Below are 17,322 nucleotides of genomic sequence, written 5' to 3'. Positions count from 1 at the left end.
GGTTTAAAAGTACAACTTAAATTTCTTGGCTAAGGTGATAATAGCGTAGGCCAATTTTTTTATACAGTTGTAGTTAATTTCGAGCCTTTTCAATACTTCACTTATGAAGTAGATCGATCTTTACTTCTTTTTTTCTTCTTGAACTAAGATCAAACTGATGGCTTGATTTGTGCTTGCTAAATATAAGTACAATATTTTTCCTAGCCTCAGTTTAGATAGGATAGAGGAGAGGATAAAAACTCTTTGAGCTCATCAAAAGCTTTTTGACATTAAAGGGTTCATTTGAAGTTAGAGACAATTTTAAAGATTTTAAAAAGTGGTAGACATCATTTTGCCAATCTAGACATGAATCAGCTAAACACGACTATCATGCTTATTATATACCTCTTTTATCGAGGTTAATGCATTCATATCTATGATTGCCTAAACCTTTTCAAGGTTTACTTTTATCCCTCATTGGTTGATCTTGTAACCAAGAAACTTGTATGATATAACCTCAAAAGCACATTTACTCGGGTTAAGTCTCATATTATATTTTTTCAGAGTGTTGAAAGTTTTGCTAAGGTCTACTAGATGTTCTATCAAACTCTTGCTCTTAACTATCATGTCGTCTACATATACCTCTATGTTGTGATCGATCTGGCTTTTAAACACCTTATTTACCAACCTTTGGTAGGTCACCCCTACATTTTGCAATCCAAATGGACTTTGTAAGAATAGAGACCTTTTTCGGTAACAAAGGCTGTCTTTTCCTCATCATCTTTTAACATTTTGATTTGATTGTAGCCAAAATAGGCATCCATGAAGTTGAGAAGGCCATGCTCGATGCTGTCATCCATTAGTCAATCTATGCTAAAGAAAGAAAAATTATCTTTTGGGAAAACTTTATTTCAATTAGTAAAGTCAACATACATTTTTCATTTTTCGTTGTGCTTCCTAACTATAACCACATTGGCTATCCATTCAGGATAGTAAACCTCCTTGATAAGGTTGGCTTATAATAATTTTTCAATGTTTTTCTCAATGGCCTATTACCTTTCGAGGGCAAAAGTTTTTTTTTTTCTTGTCAGATTGGTTTCACCTTGGGATTAAGTTTAGCCTATGGACCATCATTTTGGTATCAATCCTAGACATGTCAGATAGTGTCCAGGCAAACAAGTCAGCATTATCTTTTATAGGTTGAATCAGTTGGTCTTTATGTTAGACTTTAGCTTTGATCTGCATGTGTTTTTGGGGAACGTCATCTCGAAATAGAACTATCACAAGGTCTTTTGTTGGCTCAAGTCGACTTTGGTCCAAATTCAACATTTGATCAATTATCTCTTTTTGTTCAATTAGGTTAGGACTATTTTCGATGAAAATAGATCATGTCGTGATGATTAGTATGTTGAAGAACTTGTTAGACACATTAGTAAAAGTGTGTATTTCATTTCTTACTGTATTTTGGTTGCATGTTAACTCAATCCAAGTAACATTCAAATGTTTATGCCGGCTTAAAAGCTCAGTCACCTCTTATGTAGTATCAAAAATTTTCAAAAATGGGACAAAATTAAACTTTTTAGAGTTAGATAGCTCAGAGCGACTTAAGAGCATGTTTATATCATATTGACCTTACTTTTTATGCTTTTGTTGGTGGTTTCTTACTTTTTATCGGTCTTCGTTATTGCTTTTCTTTGCTTTTGACCTCGATGTTAGTAGAGTTGCCTATATGTTTCTTAATCCTACCCTTTATCATTGTGATATAACATTGTCATGTTGTGAACTGGTCTCCTCAAACTTTTTCAACCACAGCAGATGTTGGGAACTTCACCTTTAAGTGGGGAGCTGAGCCTATGAGCCACATAACAGACTAGCTAGATCAACCTAATATCATGTTATAGGTAGAAAAAACACCCACTATCATGAATTTCACAACCATGGTGATTGTTTTTGGTTCAGTCCCTAGGGAGACTAAGAGCTTGATAGTCCCTTTTACAAGCACATGTTCATATTCAAAGCTTACTAATATGGTGGTGATTGACTTCAACTTATCTTCACCAATCCCTATCTTCTTCATACAATTGTAATATATGACATCAATCAAACTCTCATTATCAAATAAGATTTTTTTAACCATATGATTATATACTAAGGCTGTGATCATTATGGCATCATTATGTGGCTGTTGGATTCTCTTTAGATCTATCAATCTGAATGAGATTGGCTCATCTCTCTAATCTTTTTTTTTTAGCCAAGATGCCTATTGCCTTTACTATGCCCAGATTAATCTTTCTTTTTACCAAGGTGGAGCTTTCCCTAACGATCACTTCAATCACCTCAGCGATTGCTCTGTTATTACCAATTCAGCTTTTTTCTTGGGTCGACTTTTCTTTTTCTCAAGCTTTTCTTCTTTCTTATTTTGTTCTTCTTTTTCTACCTCTAGTAGGCATTGTGGTGTCTAATTTGTAATCCATTCTACGTTGGTCTTGCCTTATCTACCCAATAAATCTCTTCAATTGTCCATACTTTATCAAGGCTACAATTTCATTTTTCAAGTCAACATAATCCTTAATATTATGATCGATATCCTTATGAAAGGCACATCTCTTGGTTGGATCTTTCCTCGTGTTCTATCTCAGTGGCTTAAGCCATTTGAGGTCAGGATTTCTTTTAATTTGTATCAAAATCCTCTCAAGGGAAGTATTCAGTGTAGTGTAGCTTTTTTTTTCACTGGGGTTTCTAGCCCTATGTCGTCTCTCTCTGGGAAGAATTGTAAAAGTCTTTATCTTTTTTACAACCTAGGAGGGGGGATTAGCCTCTTTCACTTTGACCATCAATGAGAGGGGATCAACATCTCTCATCTTGATTTGTTTTTATTGTTGCTTCAGCATTGATGTATTTCTCTACTATTAATAGGACGTCGGCCAAAGTTTTTGGTGGTTCTAGCAATAATGTCAACTTAAGGTGGTACTCTTTATTATTGAGTCTATTTGTCGATACGACAACAATGGCTGTTTGTTCCAGGTTTTTAACCTGTAGGGCTTCTATATTAAAACACATGACATAGCTTTTCAAAGTTTCATTTTGCCCTTGTTGAATCGACATCAAGCTTAAGGTCATTTTTTTAGCTCTTTTACTACTCATAAATCAAGATAAGAATAAGTGGTTGAACTCCTTAAATGCAGTGATTGACCTAGGCTCTAGGCTACTATACCAAGATCAAGCGACGCCCTTCAATATAGTGGCTAGACCTTTACACATTATAGCATAATCTACCTTCTACATCATCATGTTATTTTTATAAAGTTTCAAATGATTAAAGGGGTCAGAAGTACCATCATATGTCTCTAAGGTTGACATGTTGATTCTTTTGGTGGGTACAGCTCTATCAATCTCTTTAGTGAAGGGAAAAGTTTTTAGGAATTTGAACTCATCCTCAAATGCCACTACTTTTGTTTTCAACTACATTTGAGCTTTCAGGTCTTTGTCTGGCTGAAATTCATGGTTTGTCTATTGGATTTTTGGGTAGTGGCATGTATGGAGTTATGAGTAAGATGGTGATGAGTCAGATGTGTGTGTTCTTCTTTTTTAGAGGCTGAAAAGGCCTCTACTTCTTCATAGCTTGATTGTACATTGGTAGCTTCTCGGCTCGATGTGATTAAGTCTGGCACTTTAGAAACCTGTAATGGGATTATGGTTTGCAACATCTGTTTGAGAGCTTGTATTTGTTCTATAAAAGCTTGGAACTGCTCTATGGTTGGACCTGCCTGAGGTTGAGTTAGAGGAACAAAATGCTAGCTAAGGTGAGTTTCTATTTTCGTTAGGGTGACTGCCTTTCTTTTCTCTAGGGTTCTTTTCCTTGGTGGCATGGTTTTGTGCTCGACTAATATACGAGATTCCCCTACTTGACACGCCAAATGTTTGTGCCAAGCTCCAACTTGAGGAATGTTCCTAGGAATGCAGAAGATAACAATGGTTGAGGCAAATATAGGGTGTGGTCCCTACATTTGTACTTTGACATGCAAGTCAGTAAGATCAGGTCAATAAGGAATAAGAAAAGTAAGAGTCTGGTATGAACTTGTCTTTATGGCACCTAGATCTCCATACTTATAGGTAAGCTGTGAAAGACAAAAATGAGACAATAAGGATAGGGCCGAGCTAAAGTTGCACTAACCCTGTCAGGCTGACCTAACATGTCAAGTCAATCTAACATGTCAAGTCAGCATAAATGACAAAGATGCCCCTTGGTGGTCTGCTAAAAGCTTAAAGAAAGAAAAAGATTACTATATCCTTTTGACCATCAAATGCCCCTAACAGTAGCTAAAGGCATCATTTGTCATTTGGATATTTTTTATTAAAACAAAATACAAAAGTTTCCTATAGTTTGTCAAAGAGATTGTGATAATTATACATGAATGAATAAACCAAGATTCTATCCAACCAAATGAGTAAATCTGAATACAAAATGCCCCGAAAATCAAACAAAACCTCAGGTATCATACTTTTCCCCAGATCCAAGATTCCGAGAACCAACGCCCTCTCTAAGATTTTTTAAGATTTAGTTTAAAAAAAAAGTGATAGCCCTGATCAGAAACTCACTTTTCTCTAAGGTTTTTTAAGATTTATGATCAAATGTAAAAGTCATCCCTCTTTTAACCTCACTTGTTTCCCTATTGAAAATCAATGTAATTGTATGATAAATTGAGACCTATTCTGACAAACAAAGTTGCATCCACATAATTGGACACCTGACAATGATTATGTATAATTGAATTTTATAAATTTAAATATTTATTTTCAACTAATAAAGTTTTAGAAAAACAACATTTCTAAATTATAAATATAGTTGATATTGTATAAAATAAAATTAAAATAAATCAAAAATTTTCATTTATACAACATTATTATGTTGGAAACATAGTCATATGTTATAATATGTTATGCAAAAAAATTATTATAATAAAAATAATTTTTTTTAAAAGAAAAACATAGTAAATTGTTTCAAAATTAAAATTTTAAATTTTTTATGGTTAAGCACTAGGTTTTTAACATACTAAACGTAGTTGGTTGTAAAAATTAATAACAAAATAAATTTTATATTTACAATATCAATAACATTTCTTAGTATAGAAACATTGTAATTAATAAAATATAATGTTTTTTTATATAAAAACGTAATTGTTGTTGGTAGAGTTAGTATAACTTAATCTGAATCAAACTCGATCAAATAATCTGTTTAAATTTAATCTAATTTAATTCTAAAAATTAATAAATTAAACCCAAAATGATCCAAACTAACTTAATCTGAATCGAACTCGATCAAATAATCTGTTTAAATTTAATCTAATTTAATTCTAAAAATTAATAAATTAAACCCAAAATGATCCAAACCGAAATAACCTAAACCCAAATAACTTGGATATCAAACTCGAAATACCTGAACTGAAATGATCTGAACCAGAATTAGCCAAACCCAAAAGTGACTCGAAATCGAAATGATCTAATTCAAAATTAACCTAACCGCCTAATTAACAAGTATAAATTTAAACATATATCTTACAATTAATTTTAATCTCAATGATATAATACTTACTCTTAAATTTAAACATATATCTTACAATTAATTTTAATCTCAATGATATAATACTTACTGTAAACATCCAATTTGGTCCAAGCTCGGATCAATTGGGCCTGATCCAAATGGGTAAGTCTGTATTTTTTTTCTTTTCTTTTTTCTCTTCATTTTATTTTTATTTTATTTTTATTTTGTATTTTACATTTTTATTTTATTTTTATTTTTATTATTATTATTATTTTATATATGTATATATATCTTTTCTTTTCTTTTCTTTTCTTTTATTATTATTTTTTTATCTTAGATTTATGTATTTATTAATATGTATATATCTTTATTTTTTTTCTTTTTTTTCCTGTTAATTTTATGTAATTATCTGTTATTTAATTTTAATTTATCTGTTAATTTTTCTTATTTATCTGATTTATTTTCGTTTGATTTTTTTTTATTTTTTGATTTATCTAGCTAGAAATTGGATTGGGATTCAATCAGAAGAGTCCATGTTGGATTCAATGATTGAATCACGATCCAAAGAGGATTTGGGATTGATCAGAAACTCCCGATCAATCCCTTCTGATCAATCCTTATAAAAGGGACCTTCTGGAACAGAACAAAACACACAAAAAATAAATGAGCAAAAAGCTACTAATTCGAGAGAAAAAAGGCGTATAGAAGAGTATAGAAGGCTAAGAAAAGGTTTAGAAGTGTTCTGGGAGTTAGCAAAAAATTTTTGAAGATTTTTGGTGATTTTTTCTGGGAATTTTTAGAAAATTCCATATTTCGGTTGAATTTTCCGGCGAAAGTTACATTTTTCGGTGAAAATTTCGGCCAACTTTGAAGTTTCTGACGAGCTGCCCAATTTTTGATGAAGGATCCCAGAAACTGACCAACTTTCCGGTGAACTTTCGACGAAAAACCCAGATTCCGGTGATTTTTTTCATAATCCGGTGAACATTCAACCAGAGTTCTTCGATCGTTTAGAGAGAAACGAAACGAAAAAGGAAGAAGAGAGAGGAGGGGAGGAGCTTTCTGTCAAAAAACAGAAGGAAGGGCCTTATATACCCTCTCAAAACGATGTCATTTTTACCTTAAGTGACCTAGAGGATCCGCGCGTTTTACTGAGATCCGACCCGACCCGAGCGTCGACCCGCTTCTTGACCCGCACGTGTCTCCCCCCTCCGAGCCGATAGCTGAGTCGAGCTGAGCCGTACTCCGAGCCACTCCAGGTTTTTTTTTTTTTGAATTTTTTTATTTTATATTTTATTTGTTTTTTATTTATTTTTTTTTATTTATTAGATTAGGTTTATTTAGTATTCTTTTTACCTTTATTTTATTTTTTTATTTTTGTTTTACTTTTCTTTATTTTATTTTTTTATTTTCACTTTTATTTTGTTTTATTATTTTATTTTTTTTAAATAAAAATCAACAAAAATATTTTTGAGGAAAAGTTGAAAGCATCAATTTTCCTTGAAAATCAAAGTTCCAAAAATTATTTTTGGGGAAAAGTTGAAATTATCAATTTTCCTTGAAAATCAAAGTTTCCAAAAATATTTTTGGGGAAAAATTGAAAGTATCAATTTTTCTTAAAAATAAAATTTCAAAAAAAAGGTTTTTGAGGAAAAGTTGAAAGTATCAATTTTCCTTGAAAATCAAAGTTTCCAAAAATATTTTTGAGGAAAAGTTGAAAGTATCAATTTTCCTTGAAAATCAAAATTTTCAAAAAAATATTTTTGGGAAAAAGTTGAAAGTATCAATTTTCCTTAAATGTAAAATTTCAAAAAAAAGGTTTTTTTGAGGAAAAGTTGAAAGTATCAATTTTTCTTGAAAATCAAAGTTTTCAAAAATATTTTTGAGGAAAAGTTGAAAGTATCAATTTTCCTTGAAAATCAAAATTTCCAAAAAACAATATTTTTGGAGAAAAGTTGAAAGTATCAATTTTCCTTAAAAAATAAATTTTCAAAAAAATCAATTTTTGAGGAAAAGTTGAAAGTATCAATTTTTCCTGTACAAGAACAATCATTCTTTTCTTTCTTTTTATTTTGATTTTGATTTTGATTTTTCTTTAAATAATCCGACGATGAAGCCTCTGCAAGTAAAACAGTAGTTTTCTTACATACTCTTGAGGTGAGGGAATTTTTTCAATTTTTTGCTAAAAGTATTAGAGTTAATTGAGAATAATTTTCAATAATTAATTACTTGGTAAAATTTTAAGGCTCATTGGATAACACAAATTTAAGCTGGTACCATCTTTTGATGGGCATTGTGAGGGTGTTATAACCTTCCTCATACATAACCGAACTGCCGAACCATGTTCTAATTAGTAGACCTGAACCTTTTCTTTTAGGGACCCTTAAACTTAGGTATTCCCTAAAAGAACAGATTTTTTAGGTGGCCAATCACACCTAGATAAAAAAGATTGATGGCGACTCCTTAAAAGTCAATGTCTAGCGATAGATCCCTGGATCTAGACGTTATGATAGCTTGACGACTCCGCTGGGGACTTTGAGAGTCAGGCTAACAAATAATTTATGTTATCTAAAAGCCTAATAAAATTGAACCTGTTTGTATATATGTGTTATTATTCATTCATGTTTATCTACCTTGTTAATTATGTCATTCATATGCATGTGCATAACATGAGCTCTACACCCGAGCTCCGTCCCTCTAGGAGGGAGTAAAGTACCTATTGCTTTCGTGAGGTCTAATGCCTCTGCAGTGGCTAGCGAAATACTCCCACTCAAATTGAACCTTTTTTTGCTTGTAGCCTGTAATGGGTGAGGATTAGGGTGCCTTACTAGTTTGTGATGGACAAGGATGTAAGGAACAATTTGAAGACCTTTAGACTTTGACCCTAAAATCGCATATAGTGAACCTTAAGAGTGCCTAACCTATAGATAGAGCCATCACTCTTCCCTTTTAGAATTGACCAAAAGCATAGGATTCATCCCTTTTACTTTGTGTGATGTTTAAATTTACTTAGTTATTTGTACTTTTTTTGGGTATACTAACCTTTTTCTTATTCTTTTGGTTCATACGCATATCATAAAGTTGCATAAAAAACATTTGCTTGAAAAATGATCTTCAATAATTTTTTTCATGGACACCAATAAACACTTAGTTTGTTCTTCATCAGTATTAGCACCTTGTGGGACACCCAATAAAGTAAGGGCCCAGTCAGAAAAGACTCAACTGAAGATGGGAGATTGCTTGCCATTGGGTATGATTCTACTCTGTCTCAAGAAACATATATCCTCCTCAAGCAGAACAATTTAGAGGATCTAGTTGATATTTGGAAGAAGATGAGTCCATCAAGACAAGAGCAATTTTGTCAGAAACATGGGCATATAGCACACCTTCTAGCAGTGGTTGTCGATGATCAACTAATCAGAGCTGTAGCACAATTCTGGGATCTTGCATACAAGTGTTTCATCTTTAATGAAGCTAATATGACTCCCACTATCGAATAATACTCGATTTTGTTGGGTCTACACCTCAAGACTCCAGACAAGATATCTGTCAAAAAATATAAGTCAGGATTTCGTAAAAGTTTAGCTCAACTCATGGGGATAGGTAAGGAAGTTGTGGATTCTCATACAAAGAAAAAACAAGAGTAGGTCTGCCTACCTTGGAAGTTCTTTCATGAGTTTCTGATACAGCATGCCAATGAAGAACGGGGGTTAAACATATTTACCTTGGCTATATACGAACTAGTGATCTTTCCAAAGGTTTTGGGGTATATTGAAATAGTGGTGGTTAATTTCTTCAAAAATGTGATCAATGGTTGTAATCCTTCAATAGTAATATTAGCAGAGACTATCAGATCTTTAAGTTATTATCGTCGGAATGGAAGGTGCTTCATAGGATGCATACAGTTATTGTACTTGTGGATGAAAAGCCATTTTGAACAAGGAAATGGTGCTTTCTCGAAGCTTTATATCCGTAATCATTTTTTGATCAAAGAATTCTGTGAAAGTGGGTAGTCAAAACGAAAGTCTAAACAAGAATAAATAACTTTCTTACAAATATTGGAAAGTGCCAGGGTGAGATGGTTGGCCCCATGGATGAATCGTGAGCCTATGTTGTATCAATGTGGTGATAGTACAGTGGTTCCACTTCTGGGTTTATAGAGAGTGACGAATTATGCACCACACTTAGTGAGAAGGCAATTTGGGGGAGAACAATTTATTCCTATGACTTATGGGCTTCATCAGTTAGATTTCTCTTACAGTGAGCCTAAAGCATTTCAAAGGATGAATGAGATGATTAAAGCATGGAAAAATCCCCAAAGAGTGAGTCCTGGACCGTTCACTGAAAAAGTCACCCCAGGGTACTTGGTTTGGAGAACAAAGAGAAGACAAGAAATGGTATTCACTTATGAAATCTCTCAACCACCAACAGAAGAAAAATTTGAAGAGACACCATCAGAGTTAGAGTTCACAACAAAAGAATTTGAATCTGAAAAGTGCAAGTTAAAGCAAGAGATTCAGAAGCTTCAAGAAGAAAAAGCCCAGTGGAAAGGTAGAGTCGAAAGTTATGAAGTTAAAGTTCACAAGATTGCTAGAGAACGAGATACAGCTACTGAAAATCTAGCAAGGTTACACCATGAGCATAAGAGGCTATGTGTGAGAGAAAGAGCCAAAGAGATAACCATTACCGAGCTGACTGAGGAAAATAAAAGATTGAAACAAGAATATGCCGAATTGAAATAAGAAAGTACTAAAGCACAGGCAGAAATTAATATGCTAAACAGTTATTTGAGCAGGCTAAGTCAAAAGTTAGATGAACAAGGAGACCACATCACTGTATTGGTTAGAGAACATAGAGAATTATCATACCAAATCTAGTGTGGTAAAAGAGAGAATTTAGCAAGGCAGAAATACATTGAGCACTTAACAACCCAAATCCATAAAGGGGTATGTAAGGCAAGAGAAATGGTGGAAGAGGCAGAGGCATTAAGACAAGTGGTGGCCCTAGTAGGAGAACATGGACAGCGTCTCTTAAACTTCATAGAAGAAGCTAAGGCCAGTATGAACAAATCAAACAATTTTATGGCTATAATTCTAGGATGATAAACTCAATGTAGATCAAAGTTTTTTTGGAATAAATAAAATTTTTTAGTTGAATACCGTTTCTAAGGCAAATGTTCTTTGCATACATGTATTTTTCATTCATTGTATTTTCATTCATTACACTTAACAAAGTAACCATATGATAATCATACAAATTTACTAATTCTAAGATATGGTATTCAAGGTTCTAGGATAGCTCCATCTAGCGAGAACCCTGCCTATCGATACAACACAAGATCCAGAGCAAGACAAATGGAGCAAAAAAATTCCTATAGATTTGAAAAGATAGAAAAAGCACAGGAGAAGATTGAAAGTGAGCTAAGCAAAATTTTGGAAGCTCTTAATAACATGAATAAAGAAAGGAGTTGAAAAAAATACAAGCCAGCAAGTTCCCCCATTACAAGAAGTGGCTGACCCTTTATATCTTCCAGGCTTTGGCCCACCTCAAGCTCAATTTACTTAAAAAGTCCCGTCACAACACTTCGCATATCCAACATATCTTGGAATGCCATCAGCTTCTAACCCAGGGCAGTATAATAGTTATATAAATCCTATCTTCACTGAAAAGGTAGCAAAACCAATTCTTGATCTAGATGATTTAAAAGAGAAGGAGAAAGAAAATATAAGAGTGGAAGTTCAAGAAAGCTCCAAGATCAGTATGTTAAAGCAAAGACTACGAGCTATGGAAGGATTTAGCTTTTATGGGTCAGTTGATGCTGTTAGGCTCTGTCTAGTCCCTGATGTGGTTATTCCCCATAAGTTTAAAGTATCAAAATTTAAAAAATATGACGGTACAAAGTACCCCAAAACCCACATTACCATGTATTACAGGAAGATGACAGCTCATGCTCATGATGAAAAACTCTTGATGCATGTTTTTCAGGACAGTCTTACTGGCTCTACGATCAGATGGTATATTCAGCTGGACAGAACTCACATTCGCTCTTGGAATGATATGGCACATGACTTTATCAGTCAATATCAATATATCATCGATTTAGCCCATGATCGTTTGTCTTTATAGAATCTGAAAAAAAAGGCAAACGAGTCTTTTAAAGAGTATGCCCAGAGGTGGAAGGATGTTGCTTCTCAGGTACAACCTCCTCTGACCGAGAAAAAAACTATAGTGTTGTTTATTAGTACTTTAAAACCTCTTTATTATGAAAAGATGATAGGGAATGCAACGAAAAATTTTATTGATATAGTAATCTCAGGAGAAATCATTGAGAGTGCCATCAAGAATGGCAAGCTAGAAGAAAATGAAGCATCTAGCAAAAGAGTCCCGAAGAAAAAAGAAACTGAAGCTCAGGCTGTGAGCTTTGATAGACAGTAACTTAGAGGTTATTCACCCTACCCACCACCAGAATATCTGTCATATCACCCCGCTGTAAATAACACTTCCTTTCACCCATACCAACCATTTACACAACCACCATACCCCCAAACATATCAAACCCCTCATAGACCCCAAAATACCATGTACAATTCTAATATTCAACCTACCCCAAGACCCCAAAATCGCCCAACTAACCCCATTGGTGGCTCGTGGGAGCAACTAACCACTCGTGAGAAACCTGTTTTTGACCCAATTCTAATAACTTATACGAAATTATATAAGGAGCTCTACAACAGTCATTTGATTGCTCTAAGTAAATTGGAACCCCTCAAGTCACCTTACCCTAAGTGGTATGATCCCACCGCCCACTGTGACTACCATTATGGGATTGCTGGTCACTTTATCAAAAATTGCACTACCCTAAAACACAAAGTGCAACGGTTGATCAAAGATGGGATGATTTGCTTTGATACTGAAGGGATGACTGCGTCGAATGTTAGTGGCAATCTTTTGTCGAATCATAATGTGAATGCTATAGGTGAAGAACATGAGTGCCATGTGAAGAAAGAAGTGACAAATATTAAGACACCTCTCAGCCAACTATTCGATGTTTTATGAAAAACAGACATGATACAACTGGTAAGTCCACACAGTTATCATGGAGCATATATAGCTGGTACTAGTTGTAAGTATCATAATGGGGCAATGGGCCATTCCATTGAGACCTGTGAGCAGTTTCACTAGAAGGTGCAAAAACTCTTGGATTCACATCAGATTGAGATCTATGAAGAAAAAGAAGACTTGAAGAATGTTGAGGTGCACATGACTGATAGGCTTGTAAAGCTGTTTCTAAAACCAGTGACAATTCAATGTGGGAACAAACCAAAGTCAGTCATAGACAAACTCTTCCCCAGGCTGGTAACTTTTAAAGTCTCGACTCTTTTTCCATACAAAGATGATAAAGCTATATCCTAGAGATATGATTGTGACACTGTAGTTCAGAGACAGAAAGAAGAGGTTTCCAAAGCAGATGCTTCCAATATTACTGGTGTAAGAGGTATTACTCGAAGTGAAAGATGTTACACTCTAAAAATGCTAGAGAAAGCTAGAAGAGAGAAGGTTAAAGAAGGAGAGAGACGAAATAATCTTGAAACAGAACCTGAAGAAGATCAACTGAAACCAGTTTCAGAAAGAGAGGTTTGTGAATTCCTGAAACTGGTAAAACATAGTGAGTATTTAGTTGTGGAACAGTTGAATAAAATGTCAGCTCGAATCTCATTATTATCACTGCTGCTGAACTCAGAGCCACACCGAAATACCCTGCTAAAAGTGTTGAATCAGGCATACGTGGCACATAACGTATCTGTTGAATATGTGAACCACCTGGCTGGAAATCTAGTCATGCCAAATCACATTTCATTCAGTAATGATGAGATTCTTTTGAAGGAAAAAAGAAATGCCAAGGCTCTGCATATCACAGTCAAGTGCAAGAGCCATATTATAGCCAAAGTCCTTATCGATAATGGCTCTGCTATCAATGTCATGCCTATGTCAACTTTGGTAAGGCTACCCATTGATTACACTCACATGAAGGACAGTCAAATGATTGTGAGAGCCTTTGATGGGACCAGAAGAGAAGTTTTGGAGGATATTGAGATGCCCTTACAAATTGGGTCATGCACCTTTAATGTAAAATTTTAAGTGATGGATATTTCTCTATCCTACAACTGTCTGTTAGGAAGGCCATAGATTCACATGGCAGGAGCTGTGCCCTCTACTTTGCATCAGAAGATCAAGTTCAATGTAGAAGGTCAATTAGTAGTGGTAGTTAAGGAAGAAGATATACTAGTAACCCAACCATTGAACACTCCATATGTAGAGGCTACCGAAGAAGCATTGGAATGCTCCTATCGATCTTTTGAATTGGTCAATTCTGTAGGAGAAAAATTTCAAAATTAACCTGTTTCAAAGATAGTGGTGAGCCAAGTCATCAATAAGGGCTGGTATCTAAGACTTGGGCTAGGCAAAAATTTACAGGGAATTAAAGAACCTCCGACAATAATAGACAATAGTGACAGGGTAGGCCTAGGCTATGAGATGGCAGAGTGAGAAATCAAAAAAAGGCCATCAAGAAAGACAGCAAGACTGATATTTATCCCACACTTGTATGAACCTTCAGACCTGGAATATTCATGTACCCAGATACAAGAAAAAGTGTGGAAGATGATTTTGCCCAGTTAACCATTAATGTTGTTGAAGATGATGTGGGGATTAATCAAGAGGACTGGGTTTGCCTTTGTCCACCAGATTTTGAGCTCAATAATTGGAGTGCCATCGAGATGCCTTCAACTTTTGATTTTGATGCAATGTAATTATAACATCTCAATAGCTATTGCCCAAGGCATTGGGGTGATCTTTTTGTTTGGGCCATTCATCATTTATTATTTTTAATAAAAATTAGGAAGGATGCATTTTCATTCATTTCTTCTTGTGTCTTCATTATTTCCTTCTTTCCAAGCACATTTTGCCAACATATCCCATTTCATTCAATTACAGGTCTTTAAATGAACATGAAGATAATCATGATAACAATCAAGAGGTTAGCTTTGAGAATTCAATTAACATTGATGAACTTGACAATGAAGAAAATTTTGAAGAATTTGTTATGCCTTCGGACCTAATGAGGATGATTGAACAAGAAAATAAGCCAATTTAACCTCATCAGGAGGTAGTGCACTTAGTGAATCTGAGAGATGAAGAGAATAAGAAAGAGGTCAGAATGGGCACTTCACTTTCATTAGGAGATAGGCAACGATTGACAGACCTTCTTCGAGAATTTGTAGATATATTTACTTGGTCTTACTAGGATATGCCAGGGTTAAGCACAGAGATAGTGGAGCACAGATTACCCCTAAAGCCAGAATGTAAGCCAATTCAGTAGAAACTAAGACGGATGAAGCCCGAAATGCTACTAAAAATTAAAGAAGAGGTGAAAAAACATTTTGATGCAAGTTTTCTGTAAGTGGCTAAGTATCCAGAATGGGTAGCCAATATAGTCCCAATTCTTAAGAAAGATGGAAAAGTATGAATGTGTGTAGACTATCGGGACTTGAATAAAGCTAGCCCAAATGATAACTTTTTTTTACCTCATATTGACACACTGGTAGATAACACGGCTAAGCATTCAATTTTCTCCTTTATGGATGGTTTCTCGAGGTATAACCAAATAAAAATGGCTACAGATGATATGGAAAAGATTACTTTTGTGACCATGTGGGGAACCTTCTGTTATAAAGTCATACTTTTTGGGTTAAAGAATGTTGGGGCAACATATCAAAGGGCCATAGTAACACTCTTCCATGACATGATGCACAAAGAGATCGAGGTGTATGTAGATGATATGATTGCAAAGTCTTGTAAGGATGAAGATCATGTCACTAGCTCAGAAAGTTATTTGAGAGGTTGAAAAAATTTCAGCTCAAATTAAACCCAACCAAGTGCACCTTTGGGGTAAAGTCAGGGAAGTTGTTAGGCTTTGTGATCAGTGAAAGAGGAATTGAAGTTGATCCCGATAAGATACGGGCTATTCAAAATCTGTCACCTCCTAACACATCAAAGGAAGTTCGAGGTTTTCTGGGGAGATTGAACTACATTTCTCGGTTTATCTCTCAGCTTACTTACAAATGTGATCCCATATTTAAGCTTTTCCGTAAAGATAATCTTGGAAAATAGAATGAAGAATGTTAAGAGGCGTTTGATAAAATTAAGCAATATTTATCGAACCCTTCAGTATTGGTGCCACTTGGTCCAGGAAAACCTTTAATCTTATACTTAACCGTATGTGGAAATTCAATGGGATGTGTGCTGAGGCAGCAAGACGAGGCCAACCGAAAGAAGAGAGCTATTTACTATCTGAGAAAAAAGTTCACAGAATATGAATCCAAGTATTCTTCATTGGAGAAAATGTGTTGTGCATTAGCGTGGACTGCCAAAAAACTCAAACAGTATATGCTCTATCATACTACATGGCTCATAGTGAAACTGGATCCAATTAAGTATATCTTCGAGAAACCTTATTTATCTGAGAGAATCGTTAGATGGCAAGTAATGCTCTCAGAATATGATATTATATACGTGAGCCAAAAAGCAATAAAAGGGGACACTATAACAAAATTTCTTACAGATCATGCTACTGAAAAGTATGAGCCGATGGAGCTGAAATTCCCTGATGAAGACTTGATGACTATTGCTCAACCGGAGGAAAGGAAGCATGGAGAAAAATGTTGGAGAATGTATTTTGATGGAGCTGCTAATGCCTTGGGGCATGAAATTGAGGCAATTTTGATTTCTCCAGAAGAACAATACTGTCCTGTAACAGCGAGGTTAAATTTCAATTGCACAAATAACATCGCTGAATATGAGGCATGTGTCATGGGCTTACAAGCTGCTATAGATAGAAAAATGAAAGTACTAAAAGTGTTTGGAGACTCAGCTCTAATTATATATCAGTTGAAAGGAGAATGGGAGACGAGAGATTCAAAACTCGTTTCGTATCATAAGTATATTCTAGAGTTGACGAAACAATTTGAAGATATCCAGTTTGATCACTTACCTCGAGAAGAGAATTTAATTGCTGATGCATTGGCTACTTTAGCTGCAATGATTCGAATTAATGACAATACTGACATTCAGCCCATCAAGCTAGATGTTAAGGATATACTAGCTTATTGCTCTAATGTAGAGGGAGAAGAAGATGGAAAGCCCTGGTATTATGACATCCTACAGTATGTTAAGGATCAGCAGTACCCAGTTCAAGCAACAAAAAATGATAAAAAGGTCATCCGAAGATTGGCTATGAGCTTTTTCCTAGATGGGGATGTCCTGTACAAAAGAAGTAGGGATCAAGTACTATTGAGGTGCGTAAATAAGACTGAAGCGAAGAAAATCATTGAAGAAATGCATGATGGAATATGTGAGGCACATACTAGTGGACATATGATGGCAAGGCAGATCATAAGAGCAGGATATTACTGGTTGACGATGGAGAATGATTGCATTGATTATGCTCGTAAATGCCATAAATGTCAGATATATGCTGATAAGATCCATGCTCCGCATCTACTTTACATGTTATGGTACCATGTAAAATGCTTGCAAAATGAGAAGCGATAGTGGAGACGAAAAGAAACTCCATCCCTTAGAATAGAACAACCCAACCCAAAAAAAAAAAGCTCAAAACCCAAACAAACTAAAGCCCAAAACTATGCGTAAATGATAACTGATGTCACTCGCACATGCATATCAACTTTAGAATTCAATAAATAAAAAAATAAATAAATAAAGGTATTTTGGGTTTTTTTAAA

The sequence above is a fragment of the Durio zibethinus genome, chromosome 7 (genome assembly GCF_047325235.1).
Source record: "Durio zibethinus cultivar Kanyao isolate XHJ-2024 chromosome 7, ASM4732523v1, whole genome shotgun sequence".
NCBI lineage: Eukaryota > Viridiplantae > Streptophyta > Magnoliopsida > Malvales > Malvaceae > Durio > Durio zibethinus.
Note: the sequence above shows the minus strand (reverse complement) of the source record.